The sequence below is a fragment of the Mesocricetus auratus genome, unplaced genomic scaffold (genome assembly GCF_017639785.1).
Source record: "Mesocricetus auratus isolate SY011 unplaced genomic scaffold, BCM_Maur_2.0 Super-Scaffold_100030, whole genome shotgun sequence".
Classification (NCBI taxonomy): Eukaryota; Metazoa; Chordata; class Mammalia; order Rodentia; family Cricetidae; genus Mesocricetus; species Mesocricetus auratus.
The window spans coordinates 4562807-4582038 of NW_024429211.1; the positions used below are offsets into that span (position 1 = coordinate 4562807).

Consider the following 19232-nt stretch of genomic DNA (forward strand, 5'->3'; position numbering starts at 1 on the left):
AAACACATGACTGAAACGCCAAGTTATAAAGGCCACCATCCTTCATGTGATAAGGTATTGGCTAATCAACAGTTGAGGGCATCCTATAAATGTGGTGCTTCGGCATTTATGATACATGAAGTTATGCATCCTAAAATGGTGAGTAGTCAATAATGTCAGAGTGAAATTGATAGCTTTAAGAAGAGCAGTTGCGATATCTTGGACCTTGTAAGACACAGGGAATGATCAGATGGTAAAGTGTTTTCACCAAGACTATAATATGCCCTCCCTATGTTGTTTCACCTCGTGCAATAAATGCTGGAAGTGCCGATGAGGATGAAAACTGTGAGGGGTTAAACTTGGCTAGGAGTACAAACAGGTAAACGCATTTGCAATTTAGCATTATGTACCACAAAGCCCTGATTATGAATGCACACAATCATCATAATCTAAGTTTTGAGCATTCCAAACCTGAGCATTGCAATCCTGCTGACACTGATTTTCAAACTTGGAACCCTAATGTTTTCCTTGACTGAGACAACTGCTTCTGGTTGATACCCACAGGAGTCTAATGCCCACGGGCCATTTGTGTGAAGCTTGCCGAGACCTACCTTCAAGTTAGATGGTCTTTGTCATCCTGGTAAGCAGCACTGTTTTTATCCCATTAGCAGATATAGCTATGCCTTCTGAGGACACGGGTCTATGATGACAAACCAAAGGCATGAAGAGAGGTGATGACAAAATATCATGCAGAGGTTGTGGCTGCTGAGGCCCAGGCTAAAGGACAGGTGTGAAATGGGGGACTAGTTCCACCAGGCCTTTCTCATAGGCCAGTGCACAGGCCCTCATTCACCCAGGAGTGTTTCCCTTCTGGGGAATCCTGTTAAGTCCAGGTGCTCTTCTTTAGGGGAGCATGAGTCCTGCCAAGGAAGGCACTTTTTGGCGAAATCTATGTATGTCAAGCTGACCAGAATCAGCACACATCTCATTTCCATCTATCTCTTCTGCATTTCAGTAAACGAGGATGCAGACTTTGTGCCCCAATCTTTTCACCTTCAGGTAGGTGGAAATATCAGCTCATGTATCTACGTGTCCTTTGGAAATGCTCCTTCAAACATTAGATAACAAGACCTTCTTCGAAGCCAGTGAAATCTAAGCCATAAAACTTGGGTTCTCCCTTCCTTTAGGGAACCCAATCTGACTTACACCATGATAAAAGGATGGTCATTAAGATTTCTTGTCTTTTAGATATCCATTTAGTAGATATTTGGTAACTGAGTTCTGAATTTTGGAACAGATGGGACACAAGAAATGGGTCAGGACTTTCAGGCCATTCAAATCACACAGTTTATTGATAAGTGAATATATTTTTCATATATCTTCCATACTGATTGTTACTGCCTTGGCAAGAGATTCATGTTCTCACTGTGCCAGGACATATTCATGCTCCAGTCTTGCATAGATGTTGCTCAGGTGTGTCCCGGAGTGTTCAGGCCCAGGATTGCAGATAGATCACTACGTTACATTTCTGAGGGTCAAAAGGGAGACAGTGACTCACAGTGTACTTGTGGAATAATGTACACAACAGTATAATGAACTTAGATACCAATTTTGTTTGTTAGTATTAAAGAACTTGTCCTGATATGCAGGCATTAAGCCACATGAGTCAATTTGACAATGTGCAACTGGACAGGCATTGCCCTCTTGCCATAGATGCACAGGCTCAGCCTTATGTGGATACCCACTCTCCACACAAGTGGCATGATATTTTTAACACAGGAATATCATGCCAAGCTATATAGGCCTACATCCTTCATGTGATAAGGAATTGGGCAAGAGATCAGTTGAGGGGATCCTATGCAGGTGGTGCTTGAGAAGTTAAGAAACTTGAGGTTATACATCCTACAATGGTGAGTACTCAGTGATGTCAGAGGGAAGATGGATAGCTCTGTGCAGAGCAGAAGAGATGTCTGGATCCTAGTGAGACACAGTAAATGATCAGATAGTAGAATCCTTTCACCAGGCCTATAATATGCCCTTCTAATGGTCGGTCTCCTCATGTATTTAATGCTGGCAGTGCGGGTGAGGAGGAAACCAGTGAAGGGTTAATCTTGTCTAGGGGTGGCAAAACTAACTGAATTTGCAATTTACCATTATCTTCCCCTAAGGACCGATTATCAATGCACACAATCATCGCAATGTAGATATTGTGCTTTCCAAAACTGAGCATTGCTATTCTGCTGACACTGACTTGCATCTTGGAACCAAAAATTTTCCTTGAATAAGACGACTGATTCTGCTTGATACCAAGCAGAAATCTAATACCCGATGATCATTTGTGTGATGCTTGCCGGGACCTACCTTCTAAAGAGATGGTCTTTGTCATCCTGCAAAGCAGCACTGTTTGTATCCCACTGGCACGTATAGCTATGCCTTCTGAGGACACGGGTCTATGTTGACAAACCAACATCATGAAGAGAGGTGACGACATAAATATCATGCTGTGGTTGGGGCTGCTCAGACCCAGGCTAAAGATCAGGGGAGAAATGGGGGAATAGTCCCATCAGGCCTTTCTCATAGGTCAGTGCACAGGCCCTCATTCACCCAGCAGAGTTTCCCTTCTGGGGAATCCTGTGAAGTTCAGCTGCTCTTCTTTAGGGGAGCATGAGTCCTGCTAAGGAAGGCACTTTTTGGCGAAATCTATGTATGTCAATCTTGCCAGCATTAGCAATCTGCTCATTTCCATATCTTCTCTTCTGCATTTCTGTGAATGAGGATGCACACTTGGTGGCCCAATCATTTCACCTTCACGTTCGTCGAAATATCAGCTTAAGTACCTAGGTCGCCTTTAGATATCCTCCTTAAAACATTAGAAAACAAGACCTTCTAGGAATCCACTGAAATTTAAGCCAGAGAACCTGGGTTCTCCTTCCTCTTTGGAATCCAATCTGACTAAGACCATGAAAAAAGGATGGAAATGAAAGGTTCCGTGTTATTTGCAATTTCAGTAGTAGGTCTTGGTATACTGAGCTGTTTATTTTCAAACAAACAGGACACATGAAATGGGTGCAGAAGTTCAGTCCATTTTCCCATTTTCCTTGCACAACTCATTAATAGGTGAAAGTATATTTCAAATATTTTCCATGCTGATTACTACTGCCTTGGCCACAGCTTCATGTTCTCACTGTGGCAGGATGTATTCATGCTCAAATATTGCATAGATGCTGCACAGGAGTGTCAAGTGTGAAGGCACAGGACTGCAGAGAGATCACTAGGTTACCTTACTGAGGGTCAAAAGGAGACAGAAACTCACAGTTTACTAGTGGAGTAATGTACACATCTGTAAATCAAACTCAGATAACTTTTCTTCTGTTAGGTTTAGAGAACTTGTCCTGCCATGCAGGCATCAGGTCATATGTAGCAATTTGATAGTTTGCAACTGACTAGGCATACCAATCTTGGCCTACATGAACAGGCTCTGCATCATTTGGTTACTCACACACCAGACAAAATTCACATGAAATGTCAAACTCATGAATGACATCCCAAGTTATAAAGGCCACCATCTTTAATGTGATAAGGAATTGGCTAAGAAGACAGATGTGGGCATGCTCTGCATGTGGTGCTTAGGCAGTTAAGATAAATGAAGTTATGCTTCCTAAAATGGTGAGTAGTCAATAATGTCATAGTGAAATAGGTAGCTCCACGAAGAGCAGTTGAGATATCTTGGACCATGTAAGACACAGGGAATGATCAAATGGTAAAGTGTTTTCACCAAGACTATAATATGCCCTCCCTATGTTGTTTCACCTCGTGCAATAAATGCTGGAAGTGCCGATGGGGATGAAAACTGTGAGGGGTTAAACTTGGCTAGGAGTACAAACAGGTAAACGCATTTGCAATTTAGCATTATGTACCACAAAGCCCTGATTATGAATGCACACAATCATCATAATCTAAGTTTTGAGCATTCCAAACCTGAGCATTGCAATCCTGCTGACACTGATTTTCAAACTTGGAACCCTAATGTTTTCCTTGACTGAGACAACTGCTTCTGGTTGATACCCACAGGAGTCTAATGCCCACGGGCCATTTGTGTGAAGCTTGCCGAGACCTACCTTCAAGTTAGATGGTCTTTGTCATCCTGGTAAGCAGCACTGTTTTTATCCCATTAGCAGATATAGCTATGCCTTCTGAGGACACGGGTCTATGATGACAAACCAAAGGCATGAAGAGAGGTGATGACAAAATATCATGCAGAGGTTGTGGCTGCTGAGGCCCAGGCTAAAGGACAGGTGTGAAATGGGGGACTAGTTCCACCAGGCCTTTCTCATAGGCCAGTGCACAGGCCCTCATTCATCCAGGAGTGTTTCCCTTCTGGGGAATCCTGTTAAGTCCAGGTGCTCTTCTTTAGGGGAGCATGAATCCTGCCAAGGAAGGCACTTTTTGGCGAAATCTATGTATGTCAAGCTGACCAGAATCAGCACACTTCTCATTTCCATCTCTTCTCTTCTGCATTTCAGTAAACGAGGATGCTGACTTTGTGCCCCAATCTTTTCACCTTCAGGTAGGTGGAAATATCAGCTTATGTACCTACGTGTCCTTTGGAAATGCTCCTTCAAACATTAGATAACAAGACCTTCTTCGAATCCAGTGAAATCTAAGCCATAAAACTTGGGTTCTCCCTTCCTTTAGGGAACCCAATCTGACTTAGACCATGATAAAAGGATGGTCATTAAGATTTCTTGTCTTTTAGATTTCCAATTAGTAGATATTTGGTAACTGAGTTGTGAATTTTGGAACAGATGGGACACAAGAAATGGGTCAGGACTTTCAGGCCTCTCAAATCACACAGTTTATTGATAAGTGAATATATTTTTCATATATCTTCCATACTGATTGTTACTGCCTTGGCAAGAGATTCATGTTCTCACTGTGCCAGGACATATTCATGCTCCAGTCTTGCATAGATGTTGCTCAGGTGTGTCCCGGAGTGTTCAGGCCCAGGATTGCAGATAGATCACTACGTTACATTTCTGAGGGTCAAAAGGGAGACAGTGACTCACAGTGTTCTTGTGGAATAATGTACACAACAGTATAATGAATTTAGATACCAATTTTGTTGGTTAGTATTAAAGAACTTGTCCTGATATGCAGGCAACAAGCCACATGAGTCAATTTGACAATGTGCAACTGGACAGGCATTGCTCTCTTGCCATAGATGCACAGGCTCAGCATTATGTGGATACCCACTCACCACACATAAGTGACATGATAATTTTAACACAGGAATGTCATGCCAAGCTATATAGGCCTACAACCTTCATGTGATAAGGAATTGGGCAAGAGATCAGTTGAAGGGATCCTATGCAGGTGGTGCTTGAGAAGGTAAGAAACTTGAGGTTATACATCCTACAATGGTGAGTACTCAGTGATGTCAGAGGGAAGATGGATAGCACTGTGCAGAGCAGAAGAGATGTCTGGATCCTAGTGAGACACAGTAAATGATCAGATAGTAGAATCCTTTCACCAGGCCTATAATATGCCCTTCTAATGGTCTGTCTCCTCATGCATTTAATGCTGGCAGTGCGGGTGAGGAGGAAACCAGTGAAGGGTTAATCTTGTCTAGGGGTGGCAAAACTAACTGAATTTGCAATTTACCATTATCTTCCCCTAAGGACCGATTATCAATGCACCCAATCATCGCAATGTAGATATTGTGCTTTCCAAAACTGAGCATTGCTATTCTGCTGACACAGACTTGCATCTTGGAACCAAAAATTTTCCTTGAATAAGACGACTGATTCTGCTTGATACCAAGCAGAAATCTAATACCCGATGACCATCTGTGTGAAGCTTGCCGAGACCTACCTTCTAAAGAGATGGTCTTTGTCATCCTGCAAAGCAGCACTGTTTGTATCCCACTAGCACGTATAGCTATGCCTTCTGAGGACACGGGTCTATGTTGACAAACCAACATCATGAAGAGAGGTGACGACATAAATATCATGCTGTGGTTGGCGCTGCTGAGACCCAGGCTAAAGATCAGGGGAGAAATGGGGGAATAGTCCCATCAGGCCTTTCTCATAGGTCAGTGCACAGGCCCTCATTCACCCAGCAGAGTTTCCCTTCTGGGGAATCCTGTGAAGTTCAGCTGCTCTTCTTTAGGGGAGCATGAGTCCTGCTAAGGAAGGCACTTTTTGGCGAAATCTATGTATGTCAATCTTGCCAGCATTAGCAATCTGCTCATTTCCATATCTTCTCTTCTGCATTTCTGTGAATGAGGATGCACACTTGGTGGCCCAATCATTTCACCTTCACGTTCGTCGAAATATCAGCTTAAGTACCTAGGTCGCCTTTAGATATCCTCCTTCAAACATTAGAAAACAAGACCTTCTAGGAATCCACTGAAATTTAAGCCAGAGAACCTGGGTTCTCCTTCCTCTTTGGAATCCAATCTGACTAAGACCATGAAAAAAGGATGGAAATGAAAGATTCTGTGTTATTTGCAATTTCAGTAGTAGGTCTTGGTTTACTGAGCTGTTTATTTTCTAACAAATAAGACACATGAAATGGGTGCAGAAGTTCAGTCCATTTTCCCATTTTCCTTGCACAACTCATTAATAGGTGAAAGTATATTTCAAATACTTTCCATGCTGATTACTACTGCCTTGGCCACAGCTTCATGTTCTCACTGTGGCAGGATGTATTCATGCTCCAATATTGCATAGATGCTGCACAGGAGTGTCAAGTGTGAAGACACAGGACTGCAGAGAGATCACTAGGTTACCTTACTGAGGGTCAAAAGGAGACAGAGACTCACAGTTTACTAGTGGAGTAATGTACACATCTGTAAATCAAACTCAGATAACTTTTCTTCTGTTAGGTTTTGAGAACTAGTCCTGCCATGCAGGCATCAGGTCACATGTAGCAATTTGATAGTTTTTAACTGACTAGGCATACCAATCTTGGCCTACATGAACAGGCTCTGCATCATGTGGTTACCCACTCACCAGACAAAATTCACATGAAATGTCAAACTCATGAATGACATCCCAAGTTATATAGGCCACCATCTTTAATGTGATAAGTAATTGGCAAAGACGATAGTTGAGGGCATGCTCTGGATGTGGTGCTTAGGCAGTTAAGATAAATGAAGTTATGCTTCCTAAAATGGTGAGTAGTCAATAATGTCATAGTGAAATAGGTAGCTCCACGAAGAGCAGTTGAGATATCTTGGACCATGTAAGACAAAGGGAATGATCAAATGGTAAAGTGTTTTCACCAAGACTATAATATGCCCTCCCTATGTTGTTTCACCTCGTGCAATAATTGCTGGAAGTGCCGATGAGGATGAAAACTGTGAGGGGTTAAACTTGGCTAGGAGTGCAAACAGGTAAACGCATTTGCAATTTACCATTATGTACCACAAAGCCCTGATTATGAATGCACACAATCATCATAATCTAAGTTTTGAGCATTCCAAACCTGATCATTGCAATTCTGCTGACACTGATTTTCAAATTTGAAACCCTAATATTTTAGTTGACTGAGACAATTGCTATTGGTTGATACCCGCAGGAGTCTAATGCCCACGGACCATTTGTGTGAAGCTTGCCAAGACCTACCTTCAAGTTAGATGGTCTTTGTCATCCTGGTAAGCAGCACTGTTTTTATCCCATTAGCAGATATAGCTATGCCTTCTGAGGACACGGGTCTACGATGACAAACCAAAGGCATGAAGAGAGGTGATGACAAAATATCATGCAGAGGTTGTGGCTGCTGAGGCCCAGGCTAAAGGACAGGTGTGAAATGGGGGACTAGTGCCACCAGGCCTTTCTCATAGGCCAGTGCACAGGCCCTCATTCACCCAGGAGTGTTTCCCTTCTGGGGAATCCTGTTAAGTCCAGGTGCTCTTCTTTAGGGGAGCATGAGTCCTGCCAAGGAAGGCACATTTTGGCGAAATCTATGTATGTCAAGCTGACCTGAATCAGCACACTTCTCATTTCCATCTCTTCTCTTCTGCATTTCAGTAAACGAGGATGCTGACTTTGTGCCCCAATCTTTTCACCTTCAGGTAGGTGGAAATATCAGCTTATGTACCTACGTGTCCTTTGGAAATGCTCCTTCAAACATTAGATAACAAGACCTTCTTCGAATCCAGTGAAATCTAAGCCATAAAACTTGGGTTCTCCCTTCCTTTAGGGAACCCAATCTGACTTAGACCATGATAAAAGAATGGTCATTAAGATTTCTTGTCTTTTAGATTTCCAATTAGTAGATATTTGGTAACTGAGTTGTGAATTTTGGAACAGAATGGACACAAGAAATGGGTCAGGACTTTCAGGCCACTCAAATCACACAGTTTATTGATAAGTGAATATATTTTTCATATATCTTCCATACTGATTGTTACTGCCTTGGCAAGAGATTCATGTTCTCACTGTGCCAGGACATATTCATGCTCCAGTCTTGCATAGATGTTGCTCAGGTGTGTCCTGGAGTGTTCAGGCCCAGGATTGCAGATAGATCACTAATTTACATTTCTGAGGGTCAAAAGGGAGACAGTGACTCACAGTGTTCTTGTGGAATAATGTACACAACAGTATAATGAATTTAGATACCAATTTTGTTGGTTAGTATTAAAGAACTTGTCCTGATATGCAGGCATCAAGCCACATGAGTCAATTTGACAATGTGCAACTGGACAGGCATTGCTCTCTTGCCATAGATGCACAGGCTCAGCATTATGTGGATACCCACTCACCACACATAAGTGACATGATATTTTTAACACAGGAATGTCATGCCAAGCTATATAGGCCTACATCCTTCATGTGATAAGGAATTGGGCAAGAGATCAATTGAAGGGATCCTATGCAGGTGGGGCTTGAGAAGTTAAGAAACTTGAGGTTATACATCCTACAATGGTGAGTACTCAGTGATGTCAGAGGGAAGATAGATAGCTCTGTGCAGAGTAGACGAGATGTCTGGATCCTAGTGAGACACAGTAAATGATCAGATAGTAGAATCCTTTCACCAGGCCTATAATATGCCCTTCTAATGGTCTGTCTCCTCATGCATTTAATGCTGGCAGTGCGGGTGAGGAGGAAACCAGTGAAGGGTTAATCTTGTCTAGGGGTGGCAAAACTAACTGAATTTGCAATTTACCATTATCTTCCCCTAAGGACCGATTATCAAGGCACCCAATCATCGCAATGTAGATATTGTGCTTTCCAAAACTGAGCATTGCTATTCTGCTGACACTGACTTGCATCTTGGAACCAAAAATTTTCCTTGAATAAGACGACTGATTCTGCTTGACACCAAGCAGAAATCTAATACCCGATGACCATCTGTGTGAAGCTTGCCGGGACCTACTTTCTAAAGAGATGGTCTTTGTCATCCTGCAAAGCAGCACTGTTTGTATCCCACTGGCACGTATAGCTATGCCTTCTGAGGACACGGGTCTATGTTGACAAACCAACATAATGAAGAGAGGTGACAACATAAATATCATGCTGTGGTTGGGGCTGCTGAGACCCAGGCTAAAGGTCAGGGGAGAAATGGGGGAATAGTCCCATCAGTCCTTTCTCATAGGTCAGTGCACAGGCCATCATTCACCCAGCAGAGTTTCCCTTCTGGGGAATCCTGTGAAGTTCAGGTGCTCTTCTTTAGGGGAGCATGAGTCCTGCTAAGGAAGGCACTTTTTGGCGAAATCTATGTATGTCAATCTTGCCAGCATCAGCAATCTGCTCATTTCCATATCTTTTCTTCTGCATTTCTGTGAATGAGGATGCACACTTGGTGGCCCAATCATTTCACCTTCACGTTCGTCGAAATATCAGCTTAAGTACCTAGGTCGCCTTTAGATATCCTCCTTAAAACATTAGAAAACAAGACCTTCTAGGAATCCACTGAAATTTAAGCCAGAGAACCTGGGTTCTCCTTCCTTTTTGGAATCCAATCTGACTAAGACCATGAAAAAAGGATGGAAATGAAAGATTCCGTGTTATTTGCAATTTCAGTAGTAGGTCTTGGTTTACTGAGCTGTTTATTTTCAAACAAATAGGACACATGAATTGGGTGAAGAAGTTCAGTCCATTTTCCCATTTTCCTTGCACAACTCATTAATAGGTGAAAGTATATTTCAAATACTTTGCATGCTGATTACTACTGCCTTGGCCACAGCTTCATGTTCTCACTGTGGCAGGATGTATTCATGCTCCAATATTGCATAGATGCTGCACAGGAGTGTAAAGTGTGAAGGCACAGGACTGCAGAGAGATCACTAGGTTACCTTACTGAGGGTCAAAAGGAGACAGAGACTCACAGTTTACTAGTGGAGTAATGTACACATCTGTAAATCAAACTCAGATAACTTTTCTTGTGTTAGGTTTAGAGAACTTGTCCTGCCATGCAATCATGAGGTCACATGTAGCAATTTGATAGTTTGCAACTAACTAGTCATACCAAACTTGGCCTACATGAACAGGCTCTGCATCATGTGGTTACCCACTCACCAGACAAAATTCACATGAAATGTCAAACTCATGAATGACATCCCAAGTTATAAAGGCCACCATCTTTAATGTGATAAGTAATTGGCAAAGACGATAGTTGAGGGCATGCTCTGGATGTGGTGCTTAGGCAGTTAAGATACATGAAGTTATGCATCCTATAATGGTGAGTAGTCAATAATGTCAGAGTGAAATGGGTAGCTCTAAGAAGAGCAGTTGAGATAACTTGGACCTTGTAAGACACAGTGAATGATAAGATGGTAAAATCTTTTCAACAAGACTATAATGTGCCCTCCCTATGATGTTACACCTCATTCAATAAAAGCTGGAAGTGTGGATGAGGATGAAAACTGTGAAGGGTCAAACTTGGCTAGGTGTGCAAACAGGTACATGCATTTGCAATTTACCATTATGTACCCCAAAGCTCTGATTATCAATGCACCCAATCATTATTATCTACGTTTTGGGCATTCAAACATGAGCATTGCAATTCTGCTGACACTGACTTGTAAACTTGGAACCCTAATATTTTACTTGACTGAGACAACTGCTTCTGCTTGATACCCTGCAGGAGTTTAATGCCCGTGGACCATTGGTGTGAAGCTTGCCAAGACCTACCTTCAAGTTAGATGGTCTTTGTCATCCTGGTAAGCAGCAGAGTTTTTATCCCACTAGCAGGTATAGCTATGCCTTCTGAGGACACGGGTCTATGATGAGAAACTAAAGATATGAAGAGAGGTGATGACAAAATATCATGCTGAGGTTGAGGCTGCTGAGGCCCAGGCTAAAGCACAGGGGAGAAATGGGGGACTAGTCCCATCAGGCCTTTCTCATAGGCCAGTGCACAGGCCCTCATTTACCCAGCAGTGTTTCCCTTCTGCGGAATCCTGTTAAGTCCAGGTGCTCTTCTTTAGGGGAGCATGAGTCCTGCCAAGGAAGGCTCCTTTTGGCGACAGCTATGTATGTCAATCTGAACGGCATCAGCATATTTCTCATTTCCATCTCTTCTCTTCTGCATTTCAGTAAACGAGGATGCAGCCTTGTGCCCCAATATTTTCACCCTCAGGTAGGTGGAAATATCAGCTTATGTACCTACGTGTCCTTTGGATATCCTCCTTCAAACATTAGATAACAAGACCTTCTGGGAATCCAGTGAAATCCAAGCCATAAAACTTGGGTTCTCCCTACATTTAGGCAACCCAATCTGACTTAGACCATGATAAAAGGATGGCCACTAAAGATTTCTTGCCTTTTTGATTTCTGATTATTAGATATTTGTTAACTGAGCTGTGAATTTTGCAACAGATGGGACACAAGTGTTGGGTCAGTACTCTCTAGCCATTCAAATCACACAGTTCATTGATAAGTGAATGTATTTTTCAAATACCTTCCATACTGATTGTTACTGCCTTGGCAAGACCTTCATGTTCTCAAGGTGCCAGGACGTATTTTTGCTCCAGGGTGGCATAGATGTTGCTCAGGAGTGTCCCGGTGTGTTCAGGCCCAGGATTGCAGGGAGATCACTTGGTTACCTCTGAGGGTCCAAAGGGAGACAGTGACTCACAGTTTTCTAGTGGAGTAATATACACAACAGTAAAATAAATTTTGATAACATTTCTTTTAGTTAGGATTAATGAACTTGTCCTGATATGCAGGCAACAAGCCACATGAGGCAATTTGACAATGTGCAACTGGACAGTCATTGCCTTCTTGGCATAGATGCACAGGCTCAGCATTATGTGGATACCCACTCACCACACATAAGTGACATGATATTTCTAACACAGGAATGTATCCCAAGCTAAATAAGCCCACATCCTTTATGTGATAAGGAATTGGGCAAGAGATCAGTTGAAGGGATCCTATGCATGTGGTGCTTGAGAAGTTAAGAAACTTGAGGTTATACATCCTACAATGGTGAGTACTCAGTGATGTCAGAGGGAAGTTGGATAGCTCTGTGCAGAGCAGAAGAGATGTTATGATCCGAGTGAGAAAGAGTAAATGTTCCGATGGTAGAATCTTTTCACCAGGCCTATAATATGCCCTTCTAATGGTCTGTCACCTCATGCATTGAATGCTGGCAGTGAGGTTGAGGAGGAAACCAGTGAAGTGTTAACCTTGGCTACGTGTGGCAAAATTAACTACATTTGCAATTTACCATTATCTTCCACTAAGGACCGATTATCAATGCACCCAATCATCGCAATGTAGATATTGTGCTCTCCAAAACTGAGCATTGCTATTCTGCTGACACTGACTTGCATCTTGGAACCATAAAATTTTCCTTGAATAAGACGACTAATTCTGCTTGATACCAAGCAGAAATCTAATACCCGATGACCATTTGTGTGATGCTTACCGAAACCTACCTTCTAAAGAGATGGTCTTTGTCATCCTGCAAACCAGCACTGTTTGTATCCCACTAGCAAGAATAGCTATGCCTTCTGAGTACACGGGTCTATAATGACAAACCAACATCATCAAGAGAGGTGATGACATAAATATCATGCTGTGGTTGGGGCTGCTGAGACCCAGGCTAAAGGACAGGGGACAAAAGGGGAAATATTCCCATCAGGCCTTTCTCATAGGTCAGTGCAAAGGCTATCATTCACCCAGCAGTGTTTCCCTTCTGGGGAATCCTGTGAAGTCTAGGTGCTCTTTTTTAGGGGAGCATGACTTCTGCCAAAAAAGGGAGTTTTTGGCAAAATCTATGTATTCAAACTTGCCAGCATCAGCAATCTGCTCATTTCCATCTCTTCTCTTCTGCATTTCTATGAATGAGGATTCACACTTGGTGGCTCAATCATTTCACCTTCACGTTCGTCGAAATATCAGCTTAAGTACCTAGGTCACCTTTCGATATCCTCCTTTAAACATTAGAAAACAAGACCTTCTATGAATCCTGTGAACTTAAAGGCAGAGAACCTGGGTTCTCCTTCCTCTTTGGAATCCAATCTGACTAAGACCATGACAAAAGGATGGAAAATAAAGATTCCATGTTATTTAGAATTTCAGTCGTATGTCTTGGTTAACTGAGCTGTGAATTTTCAAAGAGATGGGACACAAGAAATAGGTGAAGAATTTTAGTCCATTTTCCGATTTTCATTGCACAGCTCATTGATAGGTGAAAGTATATTTCAAATACTTTTCATACTGATTGCTACTGCCTTGGCAAGTGCTTCATGTTCTCAATGTGGCAGGATGAATTCAAACTCCAATATTGCATTGATGCTGCACAGGAGTGTCAAGTGTGAAGGCACACGACTGCAGGGATTCACTAGGTTATCTTACTGAGGGTCAAAAAGGAGACAGAGACTCACAGTTTACTAGTGGAGTAATGTACACATCTGTAATTCAAACTCAGATAATTTTCTTGTGTTAGGATTAGAGAACTCGTCCTGCCATGCATGTATCATGGCACATGAACCAATTTGTCAGTTTGCAACTGACTAGGCATACCACTCTTGGCCTACATGAACAGGCTCTGCATCATGAGGTTACTCACTCATCAACAAAATTCGCATGAAATGTCAAACACATGAATGACATCCCAAGTTATAAACGCCACCATCATTAATGTGATAAGGAATTGGCTAAGATGACAGTTGAGGACATCCTATAAATGTGGTGCCTGGGCAGTTAAGATACATGAAATTATGAATCCTAAAATGGTGAATAGTCAATAATGTCAGAGTGAAATGGGTAGCTCTAAGAAAAGCAGTTGAGATAACTTGGACCATGTAAGACACAGTGAATGATAAGATGGTAAAATCTTTTCACCAAGACTATAATATGCCCTCCCTATGATGTTTCACCTCATGCAATAAATGCTGGAAGTGCGGATGAGGATGAAAACTGTGAAGGGGCAAACTTGGCTAGGTGTGCAAACAGGTAAATGCATTTGCAATTTACCATTATGTACACGAAAGCCCTAATATCAATGCACCCAGTCATTATAAGCTACATTTTGGGTATTCAAACATGAGCATTGCAATTCTGCTGACACTGACTTGCAAATTTGGAACCCTAATATTTTACTTGACTGAGACAACTGCTTCTGCTTGATACCCTGCAGGAGTCTAATGCCCGTGGACCCTGGTGTGAATGCTTGCCGAGACCTACTTCAAGTTACATGGTCATTGTCATCCTGGTAAGCAGCACAGTTTTTATCCCACTAGCAGGTATAGCTATGCTTTCTGAGGACACGGGTCTATGATGACAAACTAAAGGCATGAAGAGAGGTGATGACAAAATATCATGCTGAGTTTGAGGCTGCTGAGGCCCAGGCTAAAGGACAGGGGAAAAATGGGGGACTAGTCCCATCAGGCCTTTTTCATAGGCCAGTGCACAGTCCCTCATTTACCCAGCAGTGTTTCCCTTCTGGGGAATCCTGTTAAGTCCAGGTGCTCTTCTTTAGGGGAGCATGAGTCCTGCCACTTAAGGCACTTTTTGGCGAAATCTATGTATGTCAAGCTGATCGGCATCAGCACACTTCTCATTTCCATCTCTTCTCTTCGGCATTTCAGTAAACGAGGATGCAGACTTTGTGCCCCAATATTTTCACCCTAAGGTAGGTGGAAATATCAGCTCATTTACCTACGTGTCCTTTGTATATACTCCTTCAAACATTAGATAACAAGACATTCTTGGAATCCAGTGAAATTTAAGCCATAAAACTTGGGTTCTCCTACCTTTAGGCAACCCAATCTGACTTAGACCATGATAAAAGGATGGCCACTAAAGAGTTCTTGTCTTTTAGATTTCCGATTATTAGATATTTGTTAACTGAGCTGTGAATTTTGCAACAGATGGGACACAAGAATTTGGTCAGGACTTTCAGGCCTTTCAAATCACACAGTTCATTGATAAGTGAATGTATTTTTCAAATACCTTCCATACTGATTGTTACTGCCTTGGCAAGAGATTCATGTTCTCATTGTGCCAGGATGTATTCATGCTCCAGTCTTGCATAGATGTTGCTCAGGAGTGTCCCGGAGTGTTCAGGCCCAGGATTGCTGATAGATCAATAGGGTATATTTCTGAGGGTCAAAAGGGAGACAGTGACTCACAGTGTTCTTGTGGAATAATGTACACAACTGTATAATAAATTTAGACACTAATTTTGTTTGTTAGGATTAATGAACTTGTCCTGATATGCAGGCAACAAGCCAAATGAGGCAATTCGACAATGTGCAACTGGACAGGCATTGCCCTCTTGCCATAGATGCACAGGCTCAGCATTATGTGGATACCCACTCACCACACATAAGTGACATGATATTTCTAACACAGGAATGTCATGCCAAGCTATATAGGCCTACATGCTTCATGTGATAAGGGATTGGGCAAGAGATCAGTTGAAGGGATCCTATGCAATTCGTGCTTGAGAAGTTAAGAAACTTGAGGTTATACATCCTACAATGGTGAGTACTCAGTGATGTCAGAGGGAAGTTGGATAGCTCTGTGCAGAGCAGAAGAGATGTCTGATCCTACTGAGAAACAGAACATGATCAGATGGTAGAATCTTTTCACCAGGCCAATCATATGCCCTTCTAATGGTCTGTCACCTCATGTATTGATTGCTGGCAGTGAGGTTGAGGAGGAAACCAGTGAAGGGTTAATCATGGCTAGGTGTGGCAAAACTAACTGCATTTGCAATTTATCATTATCTTCCCCTAAGCACCAATTTTCAATGTACCCTTTCATCGCAATGTAGATATTGGGCTGTCCAAACCTGGGCATTCCTATTCTGCTGACACTGACTTGCATCTTGTATCCATAAAATTTTCCTTGACTAAAACACTGATTCTGCTTGATACCAAGCAGAAATCTAATACCCGATGACCATTTGTGTGAAGCTTGCCGAGTCCTACCTTCTAAAGAGATGGTTTTGCCTTCCTGCAAAGCAGCACTGTTTGTATCCAACTAGCATGTATAGCTATGCCTTCTGAGGACACGGGTCTATGATGACAAACCAACGTCATTAAGAGAGGTGATGACATAAATATCATGCTGTGGTTGGGGCTGCTGAGACCCAGGCTAAAGTACAGGGGAGAAATGGGGTTATAGTCCCATTAAGACTTTCTCATAGGCCATTGCACAGGCCCTCATTCAACCAGCAGTGTTTCCATTTAGGGGAATCTTGTTAAGTCCAGGTGCTCTTCTTTAGGGGAGCATGAGTCCTACCAAGGAAGATACATTTTGGCGAAATCTATGTACGTCAAGCTGACCGTATCAGCACACTTCTTATTTCCATCTCTTCTCTTCTGCATTTCAGTAAACGAGGATGCAGACTTTGTGCCCCAATCTTTTCACCTTCAGGCAGGTGGAAATATCAGCTTACGTACCTATGTGTCCTTTGGATATCCTCCTTGAAACATTAGATAACAAGACCTTTTTCGTATCCAGTGAAATCTAAGCCATAAAAAAGGGTTATCCCTTCCTTTAGGGAAACCAATCTGACTTAGATCATGATAAATGGATGGTCACTTAAGATTGCTTGTCTTTTAGAGTCCCAATTAGTAGATATTTGGTAACTGAGTTGTGAATTTTGGAACAGATGGGACACAAGAAATGGGTCAGGACTTTCAGGCCATTCAAATCAAACAGTTCATTGATAAGTGAATGTATTTTTCAAATACCTTCCACACTGATTGTTACTGCCTTGGCAAGAGCTTCATGTTCTCGCTGTGGCAGGATGTATTCATGCTCCAATATTGCATAGATGCTGCACATGAATGTGAAGTGTGAAGGCACAGGACTGAAGGGAGATCACAAGGTTACCTTACTGAGGGTCAAAAAGGAGACAGAGCCGCACAGTTTACTAGTGGACTAATGTACACATCTGTAAGTCAAACTCAGATATCTTTTTTTGTGTTAGGATTAGAGAACTGTCCTGCCATGCAGGCATCAGGTCACATGAAGCAATTTGACAGTTTGCAACTGACTAGGCATACCAACCTTGGCCTACATGAACAGGCTCTGTATCATGTGGTTAACCACTCACCAGATAAAATTTGCATGAAATGTCAATCTCATAAATGACATCACAGGTTATAAAGGCCACCATATTTATGTGATAAGGAATTGGCTAACCCGACAGTTCAGGGCGTGCTCTGCATGTGGTTCTTAGGCAGTTAAGATACATGAAGTTATGCATCCTAAAATGGTGAGTAGTCAATAATGAAAGAGTGAAATGAGTAGCTCTAAGAAGAGCAGTTGAGATATCTTGGACCTTGTAAGACAGAGTGAATGATCAGATGGTAAAGTGTTTTCACTAAGACTATAATATGCCCTCCCTATGTTGTTTCACCTCATTCAATAAATGCTGGAAGTGCGGATGAGGATGAAAACAGTGAAGTACTCAGTGATTTCAGAGGAATTTGCGGATGAGGATGAAAAATGTGAAGTACTCAGTAATGTCAGAAGGAAGTTGGATAGCTCTGTGCAGAGCAAAAGAAATGTCTTAAACATAGTGAGACACAGTAAGTGATCAGATGGTAGAATCCTTTTACCATGCCTTTAATATGCCCTTCCAATGGTCTGTCACCTCATGCAATGAATGCTGGCAGTGAGGATGAGGAGGAAACCACTGAAGGGTTAATCTTGGCTAGGTGTGGCAAAAGGTAACTGCATTTGCAATTTATTATTAACTTCCCCTAAGCACCGATTATGAATGCACGCAATCATTGCAATGTAGATATTGGGCTTTCCAAAACTGAGCATTGCTATTCTGCTGACACTGCCTTTCAGCTTGGAACCATAAAATTTTCCTTGACTAATACGGCTGATTCTGCTTGATACCCTGCATAAATCTAAAACCCGATGACCATTTGTGTGAAGCTTGCAGAGACCTAACTTCTAGTGAGATGGTTTTGTCATTCTGCAAAGCAGCATTGTTTGTATCCCACTAGAAGGTATAGCTATGCCTTCTGAGGACACTGGTCTATGATGACAAACCAAAGGCATGAAGAGAGGTGATGACAAAATATCATGCAGAGTGTGAGGCTGCTGAGGCCAGGCTAAAGGAAAGGGGAAAAATGGGGGACTAGTCCCATCAGGCCTTTCTCATAGGTCAGTGCAAAGGCCCTCATTCACCCAGCAGTGTTTCCCTTCTGGGGAATCCTGTTAAGTCCAGGTGCTCTTCTTTAGGGGAGCATGAGTCCTGCCAAGGAAGGCACTTTTTGGCGAAATCTATGTATGTCAATCTTGCCAGCATCTGCAATCTGCTCATTTCAATCTCTTCTCTTCTGCATTTCTGTGAATGAGAATGCACACTTGGTGGCTCAATCATTTCACCTTCATCTTCGTAGAAATATCACCTTAAGTACCTAGATCGCCTTTAGATATACTCATTCAAAATTAGAAAACAAGACCTTCTAGGTATCCAGTGATATTCAAGCCAGAGTACCTGGGCTCCCCTTTCTTTTGGAATCCAATCCGACTAAGACCATGAAAAAAGGATGGAAATTAAAGATTCTGCGTTATTTACAATTTCAGTAGTAGGTCTTGCTTAACTGAGCTGTGAATTTTCAAAGATATGGGACACATGAAATGGGTGAAGAATTTCAGTCCATTTTCCCAATTTCCTTGCACAGTTCATTGATAGGTGAGACTATATTTAAAATATTTTACATAATGATTGTTACTAGCTTGGCCAGAGCTTCAAGTTCTCACTGTCAGGATGTATTCATGCTCCATTGTTGCATAAATGTGGCACAGGAGTGTCAATTA

At 42.2% G+C, this 19232-nt stretch overlaps 1 long non-coding RNA gene and 11 other non-coding genes across 25 annotated transcripts in view; all 12 read left to right on the forward strand.

Annotated features, from left to right (window-relative positions):
- LOC121134745 overlaps window positions 1-19232 on the forward strand; it is an 89267-nt gene that overhangs the window by 61179 nt on the left and 8856 nt on the right. For 9 of the 14 annotated variants that reach the window (XR_005871938.1, XR_005871935.1, XR_005871939.1 and 6 more), the window contains 10 exons: window positions 544-619; window positions 995-1038; window positions 4051-4126; window positions 4503-4546; window positions 7561-7636; window positions 8013-8056; window positions 11071-11146; window positions 11523-11565; window positions 14575-14649; window positions 15026-15069. This is a non-coding gene — a long non-coding RNA (uncharacterized LOC121134745). Of the gene's footprint in view, window positions 1-543; window positions 620-994; window positions 1039-4050; window positions 4127-4502; window positions 4547-7560; window positions 7637-8012; window positions 8057-11070; window positions 11147-11522; window positions 11566-14574; window positions 14650-15025; window positions 15070-16776; window positions 16822-19232 lie in introns of those variants that run through there. The other 5 variants (XR_005871946.1, XR_005871944.1, XR_005871942.1 and 2 more) reach the window with 5 other exon arrangements.
- LOC121134950 lies at window positions 676-753 on the forward strand. The gene has a single exon (XR_005872152.1). It is a non-coding gene; the product is annotated as a small nucleolar RNA SNORD115 (small nucleolar RNA).
- On the forward strand, window positions 2426-2504 carry LOC121134958. The gene has a single exon (XR_005872160.1). It is a non-coding gene; the product is annotated as a small nucleolar RNA SNORD115 (small nucleolar RNA).
- On the forward strand, window positions 4183-4260 carry LOC121134952. The gene has a single exon (XR_005872154.1). It is a non-coding gene; the product is annotated as a small nucleolar RNA SNORD115 (small nucleolar RNA).
- LOC121134905 lies at window positions 5936-6014 on the forward strand. The gene has a single exon (XR_005872112.1). It is a non-coding gene; the product is annotated as a small nucleolar RNA SNORD115 (small nucleolar RNA).
- LOC121134956 lies at window positions 7693-7770 on the forward strand. The gene has a single exon (XR_005872158.1). It is a non-coding gene; the product is annotated as a small nucleolar RNA SNORD115 (small nucleolar RNA).
- Window positions 9446-9524, forward strand: LOC121134930. The gene has a single exon (XR_005872136.1). It is a non-coding gene; the product is annotated as a small nucleolar RNA SNORD115 (small nucleolar RNA).
- On the forward strand, window positions 11203-11280 carry LOC121134894. Its single transcript, XR_005872101.1, has one exon. It is a non-coding gene; the product is annotated as a small nucleolar RNA SNORD115 (small nucleolar RNA).
- Window positions 12954-13032, forward strand: LOC121134887. The gene has a single exon (XR_005872094.1). It is a non-coding gene; the product is annotated as a small nucleolar RNA SNORD115 (small nucleolar RNA).
- Window positions 14706-14783, forward strand: LOC121134897. The gene has a single exon (XR_005872104.1). It is a non-coding gene; the product is annotated as a small nucleolar RNA SNORD115 (small nucleolar RNA).
- LOC121134890 lies at window positions 16457-16535 on the forward strand. Its single transcript, XR_005872097.1, has one exon. It is a non-coding gene; the product is annotated as a small nucleolar RNA SNORD115 (small nucleolar RNA).
- Window positions 18441-18518, forward strand: LOC121134957. Its single transcript, XR_005872159.1, has one exon. It is a non-coding gene; the product is annotated as a small nucleolar RNA SNORD115 (small nucleolar RNA).